The sequence below is a fragment of the Musca domestica genome, unplaced genomic scaffold, assembly GCF_030504385.1.
Source record: "Musca domestica strain aabys unplaced genomic scaffold, Musca_domestica.polishedcontigs.V.1.1 16, whole genome shotgun sequence".
NCBI classification, from domain to species: Eukaryota; Metazoa; Arthropoda; class Insecta; order Diptera; family Muscidae; genus Musca; species Musca domestica.
In genome coordinates, this window is record NW_026712219.1 from 13185368 (window position 1) to 13202945 (window position 17578).

At 40.5% G+C, this 17578-nt stretch overlaps 1 protein-coding gene across 1 annotated transcript in view; it reads left to right on the forward strand.

Moving 5' to 3' along the window:
* The first annotated feature begins 1707 nt into the window (after nucleotides 1-1707).
* LOC101900537 (uncharacterized) overlaps nucleotides 1708-17578 on the forward strand; it is a 223396-nt gene continuing 207525 nt past the window's right edge. Inside the window, exon 1 of the mRNA XM_005179455.4 lies at nucleotides 1708-2135. The gene's annotated coding sequence lies outside the window, so the exon portion shown is untranslated. The remainder of the gene's footprint in view (nucleotides 2136-17578) is intronic.

Below are 17578 nucleotides of genomic sequence, written 5' to 3' on the forward strand. Positions count from 1 at the left end.
TCCGACAGCTGTTAAAATTATTCCAGTGACAAGCGTACAAAAGCATTTTGTTGAGAATTTTCCAGAAAACAAGTTATTCGTGATGGAATTCAAGCGTGATAGTGTGATTTCCTTATATTTGGCTGGAAAACCACAAGTTGCTATCGTAAGAGTACTCCAGCATTTAAATATAAATAAATCTTAAATATAAATCGCTCGTTAGCGTGATACTGGTAGCGTAACCTGACGACAAGGAAGTGGACGGAAAAAAACAGCAACATCAGCAGAAATGGTTCGAAAAGTAAAGAAGTGACTTGATGGAAACCCGCGTCGCAGTGGCCGAAAAATGGCTCGTGAGCTGAACATATCGCAATATTCAATTCGGCAAATATTGAAAAATGAGCTCGGGGTAGAGCCATGGAAATTCCAAAAAGTGCAAGAACTTACACCGCAACAGAAAGGAAATAGACTCAAATGAGGTAAAGAGTTGCTTTGCTTGGCCGAAAGTGACGAACTGCCGAATTTGGTTTTCTCCGATGAGAAAACATTCGTCGTCCAGCAGACAAAAACAAAATGATCGTGTTTACTTGCCAAAGAGGTCAGCTGAAAATGTGCACCTTCGGTTGGCCACCAGATCTCAAGCGCCGGCCATGGTGATGGTGTGAGCTGCCATAACAGCCGATTGTTGCTTTCCGCTCTTATTAATCGATCGTGGCATCAGAATAATTACCGAATTTTATCACGAAAATATTCTGGAGGGTGTATTAAAGCCTTGGGCACGCAAACATTTTGGCCGCAGACCTTGGAAATTCCAACAGGATTCGACACCATCGCACCCAGCACGCGCCAGCGAAGAATGGTTATAAACCGAGGTTCCTCGCTTCATTTCCAGCGCACAATGGCCACCAAAATCTCCGGATACCAATCCGTTGGTCTATTGTGTCTGAAGTATTTTGGAAAGCAAGGTTGGCACTAAAAAATACCAAAGTGTCGATCAAGCAAGCGCTTCGCTGGGAATGGACCAAAATACTGCAGAGCAACATTCGGGAAGCGTGTGATGGTTTCATTAGCCGTTTAAAGGCCATAGTTTGTGCCAAAGGTGACCAACTCGAAAAAATCTAAACTTATTCTAAAATTCGATGCTATTTTCTACATTTTTTGCTTTCATTTAATAAAATTAAAAAAAAATAAAAAATTATGGCGTTAGACCTTGTTGCAGTTTTTTTATCTCACCCTGTAGTCCAAACCTGGCAATATTTTTATCATATTTATTTAGGTCCCAATACGGAATGGAAAATATTGGCCCATTCCTTCGGAAACTACTGCACAGAGGGTAAACAATTTTAATAATCATAACAGAAGTCTAAAAATATTTAAATAATCGAATTGGCTGAGAGTATACATTTATCGGCAAAAACGACTATTATTTTTTAATTAATAGTAAAGATCGCTAAATTAGCCCCACTACGGTTTATGCCTCTCTGGCGTTTTTCTACAAACAACTTCATTAGCAACACTCTAGCCACAATGACAGTTAAACACAAATAACGGTAATTGTTGGGGTATGAAATATAAAGAGTACAATAACAATCTGACAGAGAGAATGGACAAGAGTGAGAGTGAGAGAGAGAAACAGAGAAAGTACACCAGAGAGCCTTTGTGATATCTTTGCCATGGGGATTTGCAACAAAATATTGGTCCTACTGAGTTTATGGACACAAATAACTGTTATTCGTTTTTCTCCCGTCAATTAGTGCAAAACGTTCGTACGCTGGAATTTATTTGTAAAACGGTTTTAAAGTAAAACTCTTAAGAGCAAAAACAAAAAAAAAAAAAAACAACAACAAGAAAAAAGGATATAACAAATCTATAAGCAAAGCAATAAAATGGAATAAAGTGTCACAAAGTGAAGAAATAATAAAACAAATAAAAAAATTCTCCAATAATTACAAAATCGAATGTATTCAAAATATTGAAAACCAATAAAATTTTCGAATAGAAAAATAGTGAAAACTAAAAAAAAAATTGTTTGCCTTTTTGTGGGCAACAAGAAAAAGAAAAACGTGAAAAGTGTTCTGCAGAAAAGTGCAAAAGTTTCCCCATCAATCTCCTCATCAAAATCAATGGAATAATAAAACCAAAATTGTGTGTCAAAAGTGAGTAAAATTTGTCATAACGTAACGAAGAAAATATAGAAACCATTAAATGAATGAATATGGCCCATTAAAAGGCTGCAAAAAGTTTTGATTGAAAATGAAAAAGTTTATATGCTTCACCTTTTTTTTCCAATGGCTGGCTGTGAAATTGTCAAAGAAAATTTCTTGTATTTTGTGTGGGTATTTCGTTTTAACGTACGACAAACGAGCGTGAACGAAATTGTAAAAAATGGAATGAAAGAAAGAATGAAAAAAAATACTGATTTGGCCGAATAAAAACCGTCACATCGACACACACCAATACTCGCAAACACACACACGCACGCACGCACGCAAGGCGCAATACTCACCATCAACAGAGTAGCGTTTCGAAACGAAAGGAATAAGTTCTAGTAAAAAGCAATGGAATAGCTATAAAAAAGGAATACGTAAAATAAATACAATTGCCAAAAAAAATGTATGAAAGAAAAAAAAGCACAAAAAGAGGACCAGAAGAAGAGAAATAAAATGGAATCGGCAATAACGAATTTACCACTTGTGTATATTTATGTTACGAATGTTGCTGCCATTGCTCCGTGCATTTGCAAATTCCTATTTCTCTTTTCGTATTCTCTGCGACTCTCTACTATCTCCCCATTACATACTCATTCACTTACCCGCCGTCGAAAAAAAAACATTTGTTGTTATTGTTGTCCTTTTTTTTTGGCTATTCTCTTTTGGTAGCTGCTTTCTTGTTTGTTGTTTGTTTTTACTTGTTTTCTTCTTCTTCTCCGTTCTTAAAGACATGCTACCGTTATTTTTACTACACGCCAGCACACACAGCTACTCACTCACACATCCACTCACCCACCCACCACCGCCGCCACAAATGAGAAGAGCACAGGTTATAGACATTTACCGTTAGGTTGGTTTGTTTGGGCTGCCATTCACTTGACTTTATTTTCCAACAAACATTCCTTTGACTCTTCCTCTTTGCTTCGACAGCCCACGTCAACTATCAGCCGCAGTAGTAGTGTTGCCAAGTGATGGCATTTAATTAGAGTTGTGGAATTGTTCGTATGCAATTATTTTAATACGGTTTTAATTAGAAAATGACATGGTAGCAGATAAAAAAAAAAACAATAAAAACCACTTTAATCGAACGAACTTTTAACCTACTCTATCAATCGGAAGAAATGTAAGTTGTAATTTCCCACGAGGTTGTTTCCAAATGTATTTTAAGTGATATCCTTCGAGATAGTAATGTTCAGCTATGTCGAGGTTTTTATACCCTCTGACATTAAGATCCAGAATAAAGTAGGGGAAAGGGGAACAAGAAATAACTGATACGAGGAATAAGAGAAGTTTAAGAGATTCCATCAATCGCTATACTAAAGTCCAATACCGACCTTTTGAACATCAGTTATGATGGAATTCCTAAGTGGTATATTCTTGCGAAATAAGCACACGGCAATATTTTGCCACATTACATATAACCCATTATCGAATCTTAGAATCGAATTTTGAATAATTCCGTTAGAAAAGATGAAGATGCCGGTGTATGGGGTCTTCAAGAAAACGTGGAACTATATAGACAAGATTCCGTCACAGAAGCTATAACCGAATTTTAAACAATTCTGTTAGACAACGTGTTTTAAATCTTCAAAATATCGAAAATAGAGAGGTACGATTATATGAGGGCTATATGAAAACGTAGACCGACATGGCACATTTTCGAACTTAACCTGCCCATTGGGGCTACATCAACATCAAGGAACCAATAAATCCGGTGAAAGAATTGGACGTTGATTAAGAAACTCTAAACTCAACCAGAGAAAGGCCCTCTATGAGATATTTAGTTGAGATATGCTCTCAATTCGAGGAGCTAGATATAGATTTCGGAGTTAGAAATAGTTAGGTCAGTTCCAGTCCTAATTGATCAATGATCGAGTAAAATATGTCATATTATCAAGGCAATGCAACATGTCATTAGGAGCAAATATACTCTCAAACTTACCAAGAATTAAAAAATGGAGATCAACCCCAGAAAGCCGAGGGGGGGGGGGGGTACTATGTAACTCGATTCGATGGCTAAATATTTCATATGCGAATTCTTCCTACCAACCAACTCGAATTCACAAATAAATGTCCTAGTTTCGAGTTGTCATATCCGAATATCGGGTACACATACTCTACTTTCGAATTTGCATTACTATATAATTCGAATGTAGACATCAAAGTCGCTCGAAAGTTTACCCTCCTGGTCCCAGAAACTTAAGTGTAGCGCCCGATCTCACTGTTGATGTTACACCAGAAGACCTCAGGGTTGTTGGTAGCTCCGAACTCATGTTCTCCAGCACGTAGTTAAATGCTTTTCCTGTTTAGCTGAAAATATATATACGTTGAAATATGTAAACATCTCCGTCCGTTAACTGCATTTAGTCTGTACCATCGCGTATGATTTTATGTTGCAACTAAAAATTAGGAATAGAATCCAAACTCCCTCTTCAATTGTCAACTCTATTCTGTGATTAGAAAAGAAAACCACCGTTTCGCTTGGGTGTAGATTCAATTCTCGATCCGGCTTGAAGGATCAATGTTATGGCGAAAAAAGAGTCCAATCTCCCTCTTCCATTATCAACTCTAATCTCCATTCGGCTAGACTGGAGCAATGTAGAGTGAGAAAAGAAACACGACCGCTACGTTTGGGTGTAGTTTCAGTTCTCAATCCGGCTCGAAGGACCAATGTAAGATGAGAAACGAAAACCAACCGAATGGTTTGGCTGTAGATTCAATTCTGATTTTATTTTTAAAATATGTTACTTACGTACTACTGAAACTAATCTAACTTAACCTAGTGGCAGCCACACAATTGTTCTTATCTATTTTTAATTACATGGCTGTCTGTCCCTTCATTCAAGGGATCCTGGCTACCTACTGACGCATCGATATCTGTGTGTGTATGTGGGTCATGTCCTTTATTATTTTACACATTATCATATGCGACAGCGCACAAGATCACTGAATTCTACACATGTGCTATTTTATCGCAGCTGGGAAACTATTATTTTGGAATCTTCATTTTTAGTTGTTAGAATTTTCCAGCGCCACAACCGCATTCAAAAGTATGTGCAAAGTATTTTGTACAGCAACCGTAGGTACAAAATTTTTTCAAGAAATATAATTGTAAACCGGGACCAATAATAAAAAGACGCAAAGTCTCTTCCTTCTGAGCGTTTGTTAGACATTTAATATATTTATTAAAAATATTTCTTAAGAACTAGTTATGATAGTATGACTTAACCTAAATTATCATTAAGTGTAAATGAGAGAGAGAGATACCAACTGTACACATGTCTATGCACCATGCAACCATAAACCTTAGGGGAGGTCATAAACACGCATAGCTATCTCACATGTGAAAAGCAAACATGCTGCACTTACTTATCAGTCTGAGTAAAGATTACATCCCGTAATCTAACTCCACCATAACATATGCAACAATTGAAAATTCTATATTCTTTATTTCTAACTCGAAGGTCTGCTCACCACATTTTCTTATCTTATTTAATGTGGACTGTATTAAGAAGATCCCTGTTTAACAAATCCCTCTCATCTACAATAGGTAGCCCCGCTATTCTCTTTTATTATAAATGTTCACTTATCCGTGAACAATAATTATTTCTTGCTAATTTTTTATATTTTGTTTTTATTTTTTGAAATGTTACGAAACAAATACTACAAATTTTAAATAACACACTCGGAAGTACTACCAAAAGAAATCCAATTAGTTAAAGCACTTTTTACTCGATCCAAATCCATTATACAATAATAGTTTAAAATTCGGATCGAACACAACTTTTCACTTATAAGAGAATTATCTATATTGGTCCACGATATCATATAGTCCGATATTCGGTGTTTTGATGATTTTAGCCACATTTTTCAACGGAATTGTCTGAAATTCTACACAAGGGGTTCTTTGTGAACACTTTGCCCCTTGACAGGTAGTTCTCTATATAGGTCCATGATATCGTATATCCCGGTATACGGTATCCCACGATATTCGGTATTTTTATGTTTTTAGACACATTTTTAAACGGAATTGTCTTAAATTCTATACAAGGAGTTATTTGTGAGTTCTTTATACCTAGACATAGATTTGTCTATATAGATCCACAATATCGTTTATCCCCCCATATATCGGCACCTTCGGAGATTTTAACAGAATTTTTAATGGATTTTATTTTTTGAAAATGTCCTAATTCGTTCCAAATGGTGGAGGGTATTCAAAGTTCGGCCCGGCCGAACTTACTGCTTTTTTACTTGTTTTATTTTTGACATGAATGTTGTCCAAGATTTTTATGAAGGGTATTAATAGAAACAAGTAAAAAAGTATCGGCAGGTTTTGCCAACAGATGTATGCCCTTAGCCAATGTTTGATTATTTAAAAATATTTTGACTTTGGTTATGAATTTTCAAATTTCAAAGAATGGGTCAATATTGTCCATTTCATATCGGACCTAAATAAGTATGATATAAATATTATTATGAATATATAAGAAAATCGAACACTTATATCCAATTGATGGGAAATCATAAATTCCATATTTATCTCAGGTTTCTGGCGAAGAGAGATATATTAAGATATAGCAAGGTGTATCTACACTGACAAGGTGTCTAATCGCTGGCTTGTTTCGCAAGTTATGACAGATAAAAGTATTGAAAATTGTGTCCCTTTGTGGGTGAGGTACCACACCACTCGATTTTTTTGGGGATACCTGAGGGGTTACTATGTAACTCGATTCGAAAGTAAAATACTTCGAATGCAAATTTTTACTACCAAATACCCCGAATTCGCAAACACATTTCCTAATTTCGGATTGCCATATCCGAGTATAGGATATTCATACTCTACTTTCGGATTTGAATCACTACTTCGCATTTAGAAGTCAAAGTCGTTCTACTCGTTTGATATTTACCTCACGGATACGAAGAAACAACGAAAAAAAGTTGTTGAAATTCAAACAACTGCATAAAACGCTGAAAAATGTAAGCAAGGCCGAACTTAGAATACCCTCTCCCATTATCTAAATAAGACATTTTTAAACAAAAATATCTTTATTAAATCGTGTTCCACTGCACTGTAAATACGAGTAAGATGTGGCTTAGATCATCAAAATCTGAATATCGGTGGGTATCGTTATGTAGAAACTATCACATACCGAATTTTAAAATAAATCCGATAAATAAGTGGCCTAAATCGTAAAAAAATAGGAATATCTGGAGGTACCGTTATATGGGCGCTATATTTAAACGAGAACCTATACAGACAATGCTCTGCCATCAGAGGTAGAACCCGTTAAAACCACTTAATACCATATTCGGAATAATTCCTTGGAATATCGGAAGTTACTATTATATGGGGTTATATAAAACGTGAACCGATATGCCCCATTTTCAGTACCAAACATCCTAGCCACGATACGAAATTTGGGACCAAATTTCTCAACGTCAAATAATGTGGGCTGTATAGTGATATTATCAAACATACAGATATATTTAATCGTCTTATAATTTTATGGGTTCTACGACGAATATTAGGAGGTGTTACAAACGGAATGAAAAATTTAATAATAATAAAAATTTAAACAAGCCAAAATTAATTTATGAGCACAATTGGCAAAAACCTAATTGCATCCGACCGACCAATGGGGGAAGCAGGAGGTATAAATTGCGAAAGACATGGTAGCAAAAATTTGTTCATTCACCGCCCTTACTTCAAGTAAAAAGCTCGCGACAAAAGAGCAATCGAATCCATTTTTTGTGGCGCATTAAACGTAAATATATCTTGTTGTCATTCCGTTTGTAACATCCTTAAATATTCGTCGTTGACCCCATAAAGTATATATATTAATAATCAGCATAAAATTCTAAGCCGATTTAACGTCTGTCCGTCTGTCCATCTGTCTGTTGAAATCACGATACAGCCCACATTATTTGACGTAGAACGCCAAAATTTAGCAGAGCAATTTGTATTGTGTCTAGGATAGTTGGTATTGAAAATGAGATAGATCGGTCCACGTTCTGGTATAGTCCCCATATAACGGTACCTCCCAATATTCGGTATTTTGTTGATTTATGCCACATTTTTTCACTGATTTGTTTGAAAATTGGTATTTGTCGGTCATAACGGGTCCCTGTGCGTGTGGCAAAACATGGCATGTATAGGTCCACGTTTTGGTATAGCCCCCATATAACGGCACCTCCCGATATTCGGCATTTATGCTAGGAACACAATTGGAGCGAACGACGAATTTTTTCGCGGCGTATGTTCGTCGTCGAAAATAAAACACATATGTGTATATGGAAGTGCACACAATCACGGCACCGGCGAAAATTTCGTCGGTCGCCGCGAACTCAATTAGCTTTATTTCTATTTCATACGCCGGCGACCGGCGAACAAAACAGTACAAGGTGGCCATACTTGTACGAATTTTATGTGTTTTAGTAAATAAAGTTACTTTTTACTTTAAAATTTGTTATGGTCACTCTACTATCTGTTACTCGTATAAAAAAAACATAATTAATTTGTTTATTTATTTGTGTACTTGCGCCTGAGTGAAGATGGATATCAGTGAATTTATAATAGAGAAGATGGACATAAGTGAAATTATAATAGAGAACGTAAAGAATTATGTGTTCTTGTATAATTCATTGTAGTCAACAAATGAGCAAAAAGTAAACAACTTCATCAGCTGTTTTATAATTTCGTCGGTATTGTGTTCCATACGACGAATTTTCGCGGCTCATTTTGTCGCCGCGTAGGGCGAAATTCGTCGTTCGCTCCAATAGTGTTCCTAGCATTAAATAGTTTTTGCCACATTTCTTCTAATGTTTCCTTTACCCTAAGGTGGAGGGTATTAACAGTTTGGCCCGGCCGAACTTAATGTTTTTTTTACTTGTTATATTTTACGAAATGCTGCCAATTGTGAAAAATACACTCGAAAGTTCTGCCAAAATAAGTCCATTTAGTTACAGAATTTTTCACTCGATCCGAAACTGTTACATAGTACGATTTTAAATTCGGATCGAATACAACTTTCGACTTATTCGAATTTTTGAATCAAGTTGCAGAGTAACCGCCTGAAGTTATTGGTTTACGTGGGAAAGCCGGCCATGATTGACATTTCGGAAACAAATATTCAAAGTGTCATTGCTGGAATACGCTCGCAAATGCTGAAAAAGTGATCGAGATGGGACCTCTAGAATGACTTTTGTGCAAAATATGCCCGAAATTATATTTAAATCATTTAACATTCAACAAGAAATTATTTACCTAAAAAAATGCTCTATCGTAATTTCAGCAGAAAGATAGACGGTTGGACATGACAAAATAGACCTAGAATTTTTATTTAAGGGGTTTCTGAATTTTTCAAATATTTCTATTTTATAGAGAAGGGTATAGTTCAGTAACTCTAAACAATCTGAAAAGTATCAATTCAAACGAATTTATTTAAAACAAACGAGGTATTATTAAAAAATATCGTATTTTATTTAAAAGTAATTTAATTATTATGACTAAATTATAAATCATGTCCCTTGTCAATATCCAACCAACCTGGCAACACTGATTATCCACTTTTCAAATATTCTCCGTTATTTTATTCGTCATACCTGTACTCATCTTTGGCTTGTTATTCGTACAATGTACCTTACAATTTTTTGTTGTTTTTTTTTTTTCTTTCGTCGACTTCAAGAGGCGAAAAAACTCGGTTAAATACAGCTGCTGTTCTACTACGGTTACACCGTTTAAGCACGCACTCCCACACTGCCTCGCACCCAGACGCACAGACACACCAACTCACTCACTCACACACACACACACCAGCTCTCTCACTCAGTCATTGCAACTCTGATAATTTGTAACATTGCTAAAGGCGGCATTTTTCTACAGTGTCTGCCATGGGAATGGAATGTTCTCCTTGGGCTCCGCTTCTTTTGTTGTTATTGTTATTTTTATAATGATTAGACGACGAAGTGGATGACGGCCACGACGAAAGCGACGACGGCGAGGACGACTTTAAATGAAAACACGAAGCGGAATGTTCGAGTAATTATTGTAATTTATTTAACAATCAAATGGGGATTGCAACAAAAACCAAATGAGAGTGGGCGGGTAAGAGTGAACTAGAAAGAGAGAAGAGGAGAGGAGAGGGAGAGAGAGAGTATGTAATTACATTGTTATTTTTCGAAATACCTTAATTTGATAATACTACAAAACCAGACTACCATAATTTTTTTTGGGCTCTTGTTAAGTCTGAATTTGGAGCAGTATGTAAATTTGTCCCACGAAGAGATGAGATGGTATGGGTGGGCTGGCTGGCTGGCTGGTTGCCTGGTGGTCACTAATTTGTGTGTGAGAGGGAGAATTTTGAGATGATTAGAAATATGGTAATTTAATGAGTGGTTTACAAATGCAGAGTTAGGTACCCAGCGAACTTTGAGAGTACTTTTAAGGAAATTTTAAATTGCGTTTTTGGAGATTCATTCACCTTTTCAGAAATCGAAATAAATCACGCATTTTGGGGTGACTTGAGGAATGACTTTATTTCCGAGCAGATGGGAATTCATTTAGAAAAGATGAGGAGAATAGGAAGGATTTTTATAGATGACTTAAAGAAATAATTTATAGTCGATTTATAGGCAGGCCGGATTGCGATTATTCATGGACGAGTTGATGGAAGTCCGTATGAACGAGCTTATGGAGGGTCGTCTTTGAAAGCGAAAAATAGAGTTTTTACAGACGATCGGAACAAAGTCTTTCAAGAAAATCGGAATATAGTCTTCTCAAATGACTGAACGAAGCAGTACTTATTGACGAGGGAGTCCTTATAGCTAAAGGGAGCTTAAGGAAGCTGGAAGAAATTTTTATATAATTATATTAAGGTCACATTTATAGAGGAGCCTATAGAACGAGCCAGCTAATCTATCAGCGAGTCGATATAGATGAGCTGGAGGGCCAGCGAATCGATATTGAGGAGCCGGAGGGCCAGCGAATCGATATTGAGAAGCCGGAGGGCCAGCGAATCGATATTGAGGAGCTGGAGGGCCAGCGAATCGATATTGAGGAGCTGGAGGGCCAGCGAATCGATATTGAGGAGCCGGATGGCCAGCGAATCGACATTGAGGAGCCGGAGGGCCAGCGAATCGATATTGAGGAGCTGGAGGGCCAGCGAATCGATATTGAGGAGCTGGAGGGCCAGCGAATCGATATTGAGGAGCAGGAGGGCCAGCAAATCGATAAATACGAGCTGCTGGTCGTCTCTATAAACGAGCCTGCTGGTCGTCTCTATAGACTAGTCTGAATGTCGTCTCTATAGACTAGTCTGAAGGTCGTCTTTATAGACGAGTCTTAAGGTCGTCTCTATGGACGAGCCTTAAGGTCGTCTCTATCACCGAGCCTTAAGGTCGTCTCTATCTATCAGCGAGTCGATATAGATGAGCTGCAGGGCCAGCGAATCGATGTAGATGAGCTGGAGGGCCAGCGAGTCGGTATAGATAAGCTGGAGGGTCAGCGAGTCGGTATAGATGAGCTGGAGGGCCAGCGAGTTGATATAGATGAGCTGGAGGGCTAGCGAGTCGATAAAGATGAGCTGGAGGGCCAGCGAATCGATATAGAGGAACTGGAGGGCCAGCGAATCGATATAGAGGAGCTGGAGGGCCAGCGAATCGATAAATACGAGCTGCTGGTCGTCTCTATAGACGAGCCTGCTGGTCATCTCTGTAGACGAGCCTGCTGGTCGTCTCTGTAGACGAGTCTGCTGGTCGTCTCTATAGACGAGCCTTGTGGTCGTCTCTATAGACGAGCCTGGTCGTCTCTCTAGACAAGCCTGCTGGTCGTCTCTATAGACTAGTCTGAATGTCGTCTTTATGGACGAGCATTAAGGTCGTCTCTATGGACTAGCCTTAAGGTCGTCTCTATGGACGAGCCTTAAGGTCGTCTCTATGGACGAGCCTTAAGGTCGTCTCTATGGACGAGTCTTAAGGTCGTCTCTATTGACGAACCTTAAGGTCGTCTCTATTGACGAACCTTAAGGTCGTCTCTATTGACGAACCTTAAGGTCGTCTTTATGAACGAGCCTAAAGGTCGCCTCGATAAACGAGCCTGAAGACCGTCTGGCCTTGTCTAGTCCTTGCTAAAGCTATTCCTTTGCAAAAAACCAAGTGTGTGGCTCAGATGTTGCTTTAAAAATAATTTATCTTCTTCTTCTGAACTTAATATCCCCCTCTTCCCGTAAATCATTCCGCTAATCAGGATGACAAGTCATGGCTTTTCCAAAAAATTGACTTCAATATATCACCCAGCAAAATGTCTAATAAAATTTCGCTTCTTTTCAAGATTTAAAATTTAATTATCTTCCAGCACTAACTCCTAACCCCATGCTGGTGCGGCTCCACAGGCAATCTCAGTAGCTAGTTTTTCGTCAGTTCGGTTGTCAGCTTTATTGCTTGGGGTTTTGATTATATTTGCGCTGGTTGTGTGTTTTTATTTTTGCCAGCTTCCACTTCTGCAGTTGTTTTATTACTTTTGGGCGAATGTATTTGTCGGTATCGGAGTGTGGAGAATATCCGCACGCCATGATTGCGGCAGTATTTTGCCCCAACTTCATGTGGCTGAGATTCCACAGCAAACTTGTTGTTGTTGTGACGCACCTGAGCTACTTTTTATTTGTTGTAATAAATAAAAATCTCTAAAACGATATAAAAATCTGCACACAAAATATCTAAAAAGCGAGAAGGAGAAGAAGAAGAAGAAAATGAGGATTTCAATGAGGTAGTGGGGAAGTGGTTGTTAAGAAAATGACGGCGACGAAGAAAAATGAAGAGGCAAGGATGCGACAACAACAACAACAGCAACAATAATGTCTAGTAGTACAATAAAATGAAGAGAACTAAGAAAAACAACAACAAAAAAGCAAAAGAATACGAGTACTCATCAATGGCACTCTCAAACTCTCGACCGAAGATGCCAAAGAAACAACAAAACTAAAAGCACAGAGGAAGAAGAAGAAAGCATAAAAGAAATATGGGTAAGACGATGGCACAGATGGCAGAGGACTCCATGTCTGAGCTAAGGACAATAATAACAACAACGTTGAAAAATCTTTGTTTTTATTTTGCCATGAATTGTGGGGCTCTGTAATGCGGGCTAAAATGAAATTCATAAGAAGATTCTGTGTGTGTTTATGACTCCATGCTTATACGGTTGTTGTTGTTTGCTTTGTTGGGACATTGGAAGCTGTGGGAGCCAGTGTTGCCATCAGGGATAGATAAAGACAGATGGAGGACCAGAGATTTAAAATGGAGTCTATATAGAGGCAAGCCGGAGTTCTAGCAGGTCGATTTTTGGCAAGCTGAGAGGCCAGCGAGTTGATATAGATGAGCTGGAGGGCCAGCGAATCGATATAGAGGACTGGAGGGCCAGCGAATCGATATAGAGGAGCTGGAGGGCCAGCAAATCGATATAGAGGAGCTGGAGGGCCAGCATGTCGATATAGATGAGCTGGAGGGCCAGCGAGTCGATATAGAGGCGCTGGAGGGCCAGCGAGTCGATATAGATGAGCTGGAGGGCCAGCGAGTCGATATAGAGGAGCTGGAGGGCCAGCGAGTCGATATAGAGGAGCTGGAGGGCCAGCGAGTCGATATAGAGGAGCTGGAGGGCCAGCGAGTCGATATAGAGGAGCTGGAGGGCCAGCGAGTCGATATAGAGGAGCTGGAGGGCCAGCGAGTCGATATAGAGGAGCTGGAGGGCCAGCGAGTCGATATAGATGAGCTGGAGGGCCAGCGAGTCGATATAGAGGAGCTGGAGGGCCAGCGAGTCGATATAGAGGAGCTGGAGGGCCAGCGAGTCGATATAGAGGAGCTGGAGGGCCAGCGAGTCGATATAGAGGAGCTGGAGGGCCAGCGAGTCGATATAGAGGAGTTGGAGGGCCAGCGAGTCGATATAGAGGAGCTGGAGGGCCAGCGAATCGATATAGAGGAGTTGGAGGGCCAGCGAGTCGATATAGATGAGTTGGAGGGCCAGCGAGTCGATATAGATGAGTTGGAGGGCCAGCGAGTCGATATAGATGAGCTGGTGGGCCAGCGAGTCGATATAGAGGAACTGGAGGGCCAGCGAGTCGATATAGAGGAGCTGGAGGGCCAGCGAGTCGATATAGAGGAGCTGGACGGCCAGCAAGTCGATATAGAGGCGCTGGAGGGCTAGCGAATCGATATAGAGGCGCTGGAGGGCCAGCGAGTCGATCTAGAAGAGCTGGAGGGCCAGCGAGTCGATCTAGAAGAGCTGGAGGGCCAGCGAGTCGATATAGAAGGGCTGGAGTGCCAGCGAGTCGATATAGAAGAGCTGGAGGGCGAGTCGCGAGTCGCGATTCGCGATATAGTCGCGATATAGAAGAGCTGGAGGGCCAGCGAGTCGCGATATAGAAGAGCTGGAGGGCCAGCGAGTCGCGATATCGAAGAGCTGGAGGGCCAGCGAGTCGCGATATCGAAGAGCTGGAGGGCCAGCGAGTCGCGATATCGAAGAGCTGGAGGGCCAGCGAGTCGCGATATCGAAGAGCTGGAGGGCCAGCGAGTCGCGATATCGAAGAGCTGGAGGGCCAGCGAGTCGCGATATCGAAGAGCTGGAGGGCCAGCGAGTCGCGATATAGAAGAGCTGGAGGGCCAGCGAGTCGCGATATAGAAGAGCTGGAGGGCCAGCGAGTCGCGATATAGAAGAGTTGGAGGGCCAGCGAGTCGATATAGAGGAGCTGATAAGCTAACGAGTCCATATTAAATATCTGATGGGCCAGCGAGTCTATATATGGGTGAGCTGGAGAGCAGCTTAGATGAGCTGGCCCAAATCGCCTATATCGACTTATTGACCCTCTAACTTGACTTAACTATATCGCCTATGTCTCAGGGGCTGAAGCTCGCATTGACGACTCGGTGTTCCTCTTGCCCGCCTATATATTGACTCGCTTGTGAGGGCGAATCGATATGAAGTAGCAGGAGGTCTGAGTGTCTATTGAGACTAGCTGGAGATTCTTCTGGGTGTGGGAATCGAAAAAGGCGATGTGGCGGTATGGAAAATCAAGCTGGAGGGGTGGCCTCAATAGGGGACTTTTTAAACAAGCTGGTTCTCCATGGAGATTCATGGATGCTCCTAGTCCTTCCGTTAGTCCATAGGGTCCCTCCAGGGCTTGAGCTTCAGCTTGTCCATAGAGACTCTCTGGCCTTCAGCTCGCTGATAGAGGATCTTTTCAGTTAGACTCTGTGGTCGTCAGCTCTTTTATTGAGATTCTTACAAAATTGCCCCCATAGAGTATCTATCCTTCAGCTGCTCTTGTGATATTCTTATAAGCCTTCCGTTTGTCCATAGACTCTCTCTGTCGTCCAAATATAACTCTTTGTCTTTAAAAATGGTGGTAGTTCAAGAGAACCCCGAATGGAATATCCACAAATATTCCGACCAATTTTTTGCTTCCAAGAACCAGACTACAAGCACTGATTTTTTCCACTGTGTATGTGAGTGTACATATGTGTGTGTGTATAACTGTCTGCAATATTTCCTTTCATCGTCATGTGTGAGTGTGTGTATGTGTGCGGGTATTTTCCTGTTATTTTCCCATTTCCCACTTAGCCACCGACGGAGAAACAAGAAAAAAAAGCTGCCAAGTAAATACATATGTGTGTGTGTGTGCATGTGTGTGTTGGAGAATATTCTGCCATAGAATTGGCCATAGTCTCTTTGGCCAACGGAGGGTAATGTGGAAGGCATACACAAACGTAATGAAACGTAACGCTAAAATGAAGGCAATCAAACGACGTGGATTTGTTGCAGAAAAAGTGGCAAAATAAAAAAAAAACGAGAAGTTTTTGTTGTTGTTGTTTTTGCTTTCCCCGACTTTGCTTGTTGGTTGTTGTTGTTTTTGTTTTCTGTTTAATATGTGGGTTAATAGAAAATTGGCAATGTTTTTGCAGTTCGTTCTCGTTTGGAGCTGTTGTCGTGAATTGAATGTTGTGCAAACGCTTTTTGTTTGAAACTAATGGCGAATTTTCGTTGTTACTCCTCCCCTCCCCCCTTCGATTGCTATTATTTGCATAAAAATTTCAGATGATTTCGATTGGGGTTTGAGGGGGACGTGAAGTGGAAAAAGAGGTACAAAGAGTTAATAACGCGTATGCAAATAAGCATGGGGGAGAGTGGCAAAAAATAGAGGGGTGAGACGGATAGAGGGTTTTGTTAATGTTTGGAAATTGCCTATATCAGCGAGGGTGTGAGTGAGTGAGTGTGTGAGCGAGCGATGTATGTGTAAGTGCTCATGTTGGTCTGTTTGTTTTGTGTTCGCGTTCTTTTTTTTTTCAATATTTATTTCACAAAAAAGCGCCTTGAAGTATACTCCTGTTTGTGGGTCTTATTTTAAAAGCCTTTAAATAGGCTTTTAACAATAAACATATTGTACTTGTCGGCTTTACATGCTGTCCTTAATACCTTAGCTTTTATCGTATTCTCTCTCGTTTCAATGGAATTTGTTTTATTGTTTTTTCGTTGTTATTTTATGCCAATAAAAATCGAAACATTAATCCATCAAATGTGAGAATATGAAGCCATCGTGCCATGGAGGGGATATTTATTCTATATAGAAAATTTGTAGATCGGGGAATCAATAGTGAGGAGGTCAAGCGCCAAGGTATTTATGTAGGTGAGCTGAAGGGTCCGCTAGTTTTAAATATAGGGCCAGCGCGTCGCTATAGTCAACCTGAGCAATCAGCTCGTCGATATTTAAGATATGGTGAAGAAGTCGCGATAGAAAAGCCGAAGGGTCAGCGGGTCGATATAGAGGAGCTGGAGTGTCAGCGACTCTCTAAAGGCGAGCTGGAGGCCGAGCGAGTTTATACAGGTGAGCTGGAGGCTGAGCGATTTTTCATAGGCGAGCTGGAGGCTCGTTGAATCTCTATAGACTAGCTGGAGGCTCAGAGAGTCTATAGACGAGCTGGTGGGCCACCGAGTCTCTATAGACGAGCTGAAGGCACAGTGCATCTTTATAGGCGAGCTGAAGGCTCAGCGCATCTCTATAGGCGAACTGAAGTCTTAGCGCATTGTTTGCTCAGCCGGTCATAAAAAGCGAGCTGGGGGCCACAGAGTCTCTATAAACGAGTGGCGGGCCACCGGTTATCTATATTTAGACGAGCTGGAGGCCAGCTGGTGGGCCAGCGAATCTCTACCGATGAGCTGGAGGGCCAGCGAATCTCTACCGATGTGCTGGAGGACCAGCGAATCTCTACTGATGAGCTGGAGGGCCAGCGAATCTCTACCGTTGAGCTGGAGGGCCAGCGAATCTCTACCGATGAGCTGGAGGGCCAGCGAATCTCTACTGATGAGCTGGAGGGCCAGCGAATCTCTACCGATGAGCTGGAGGGCC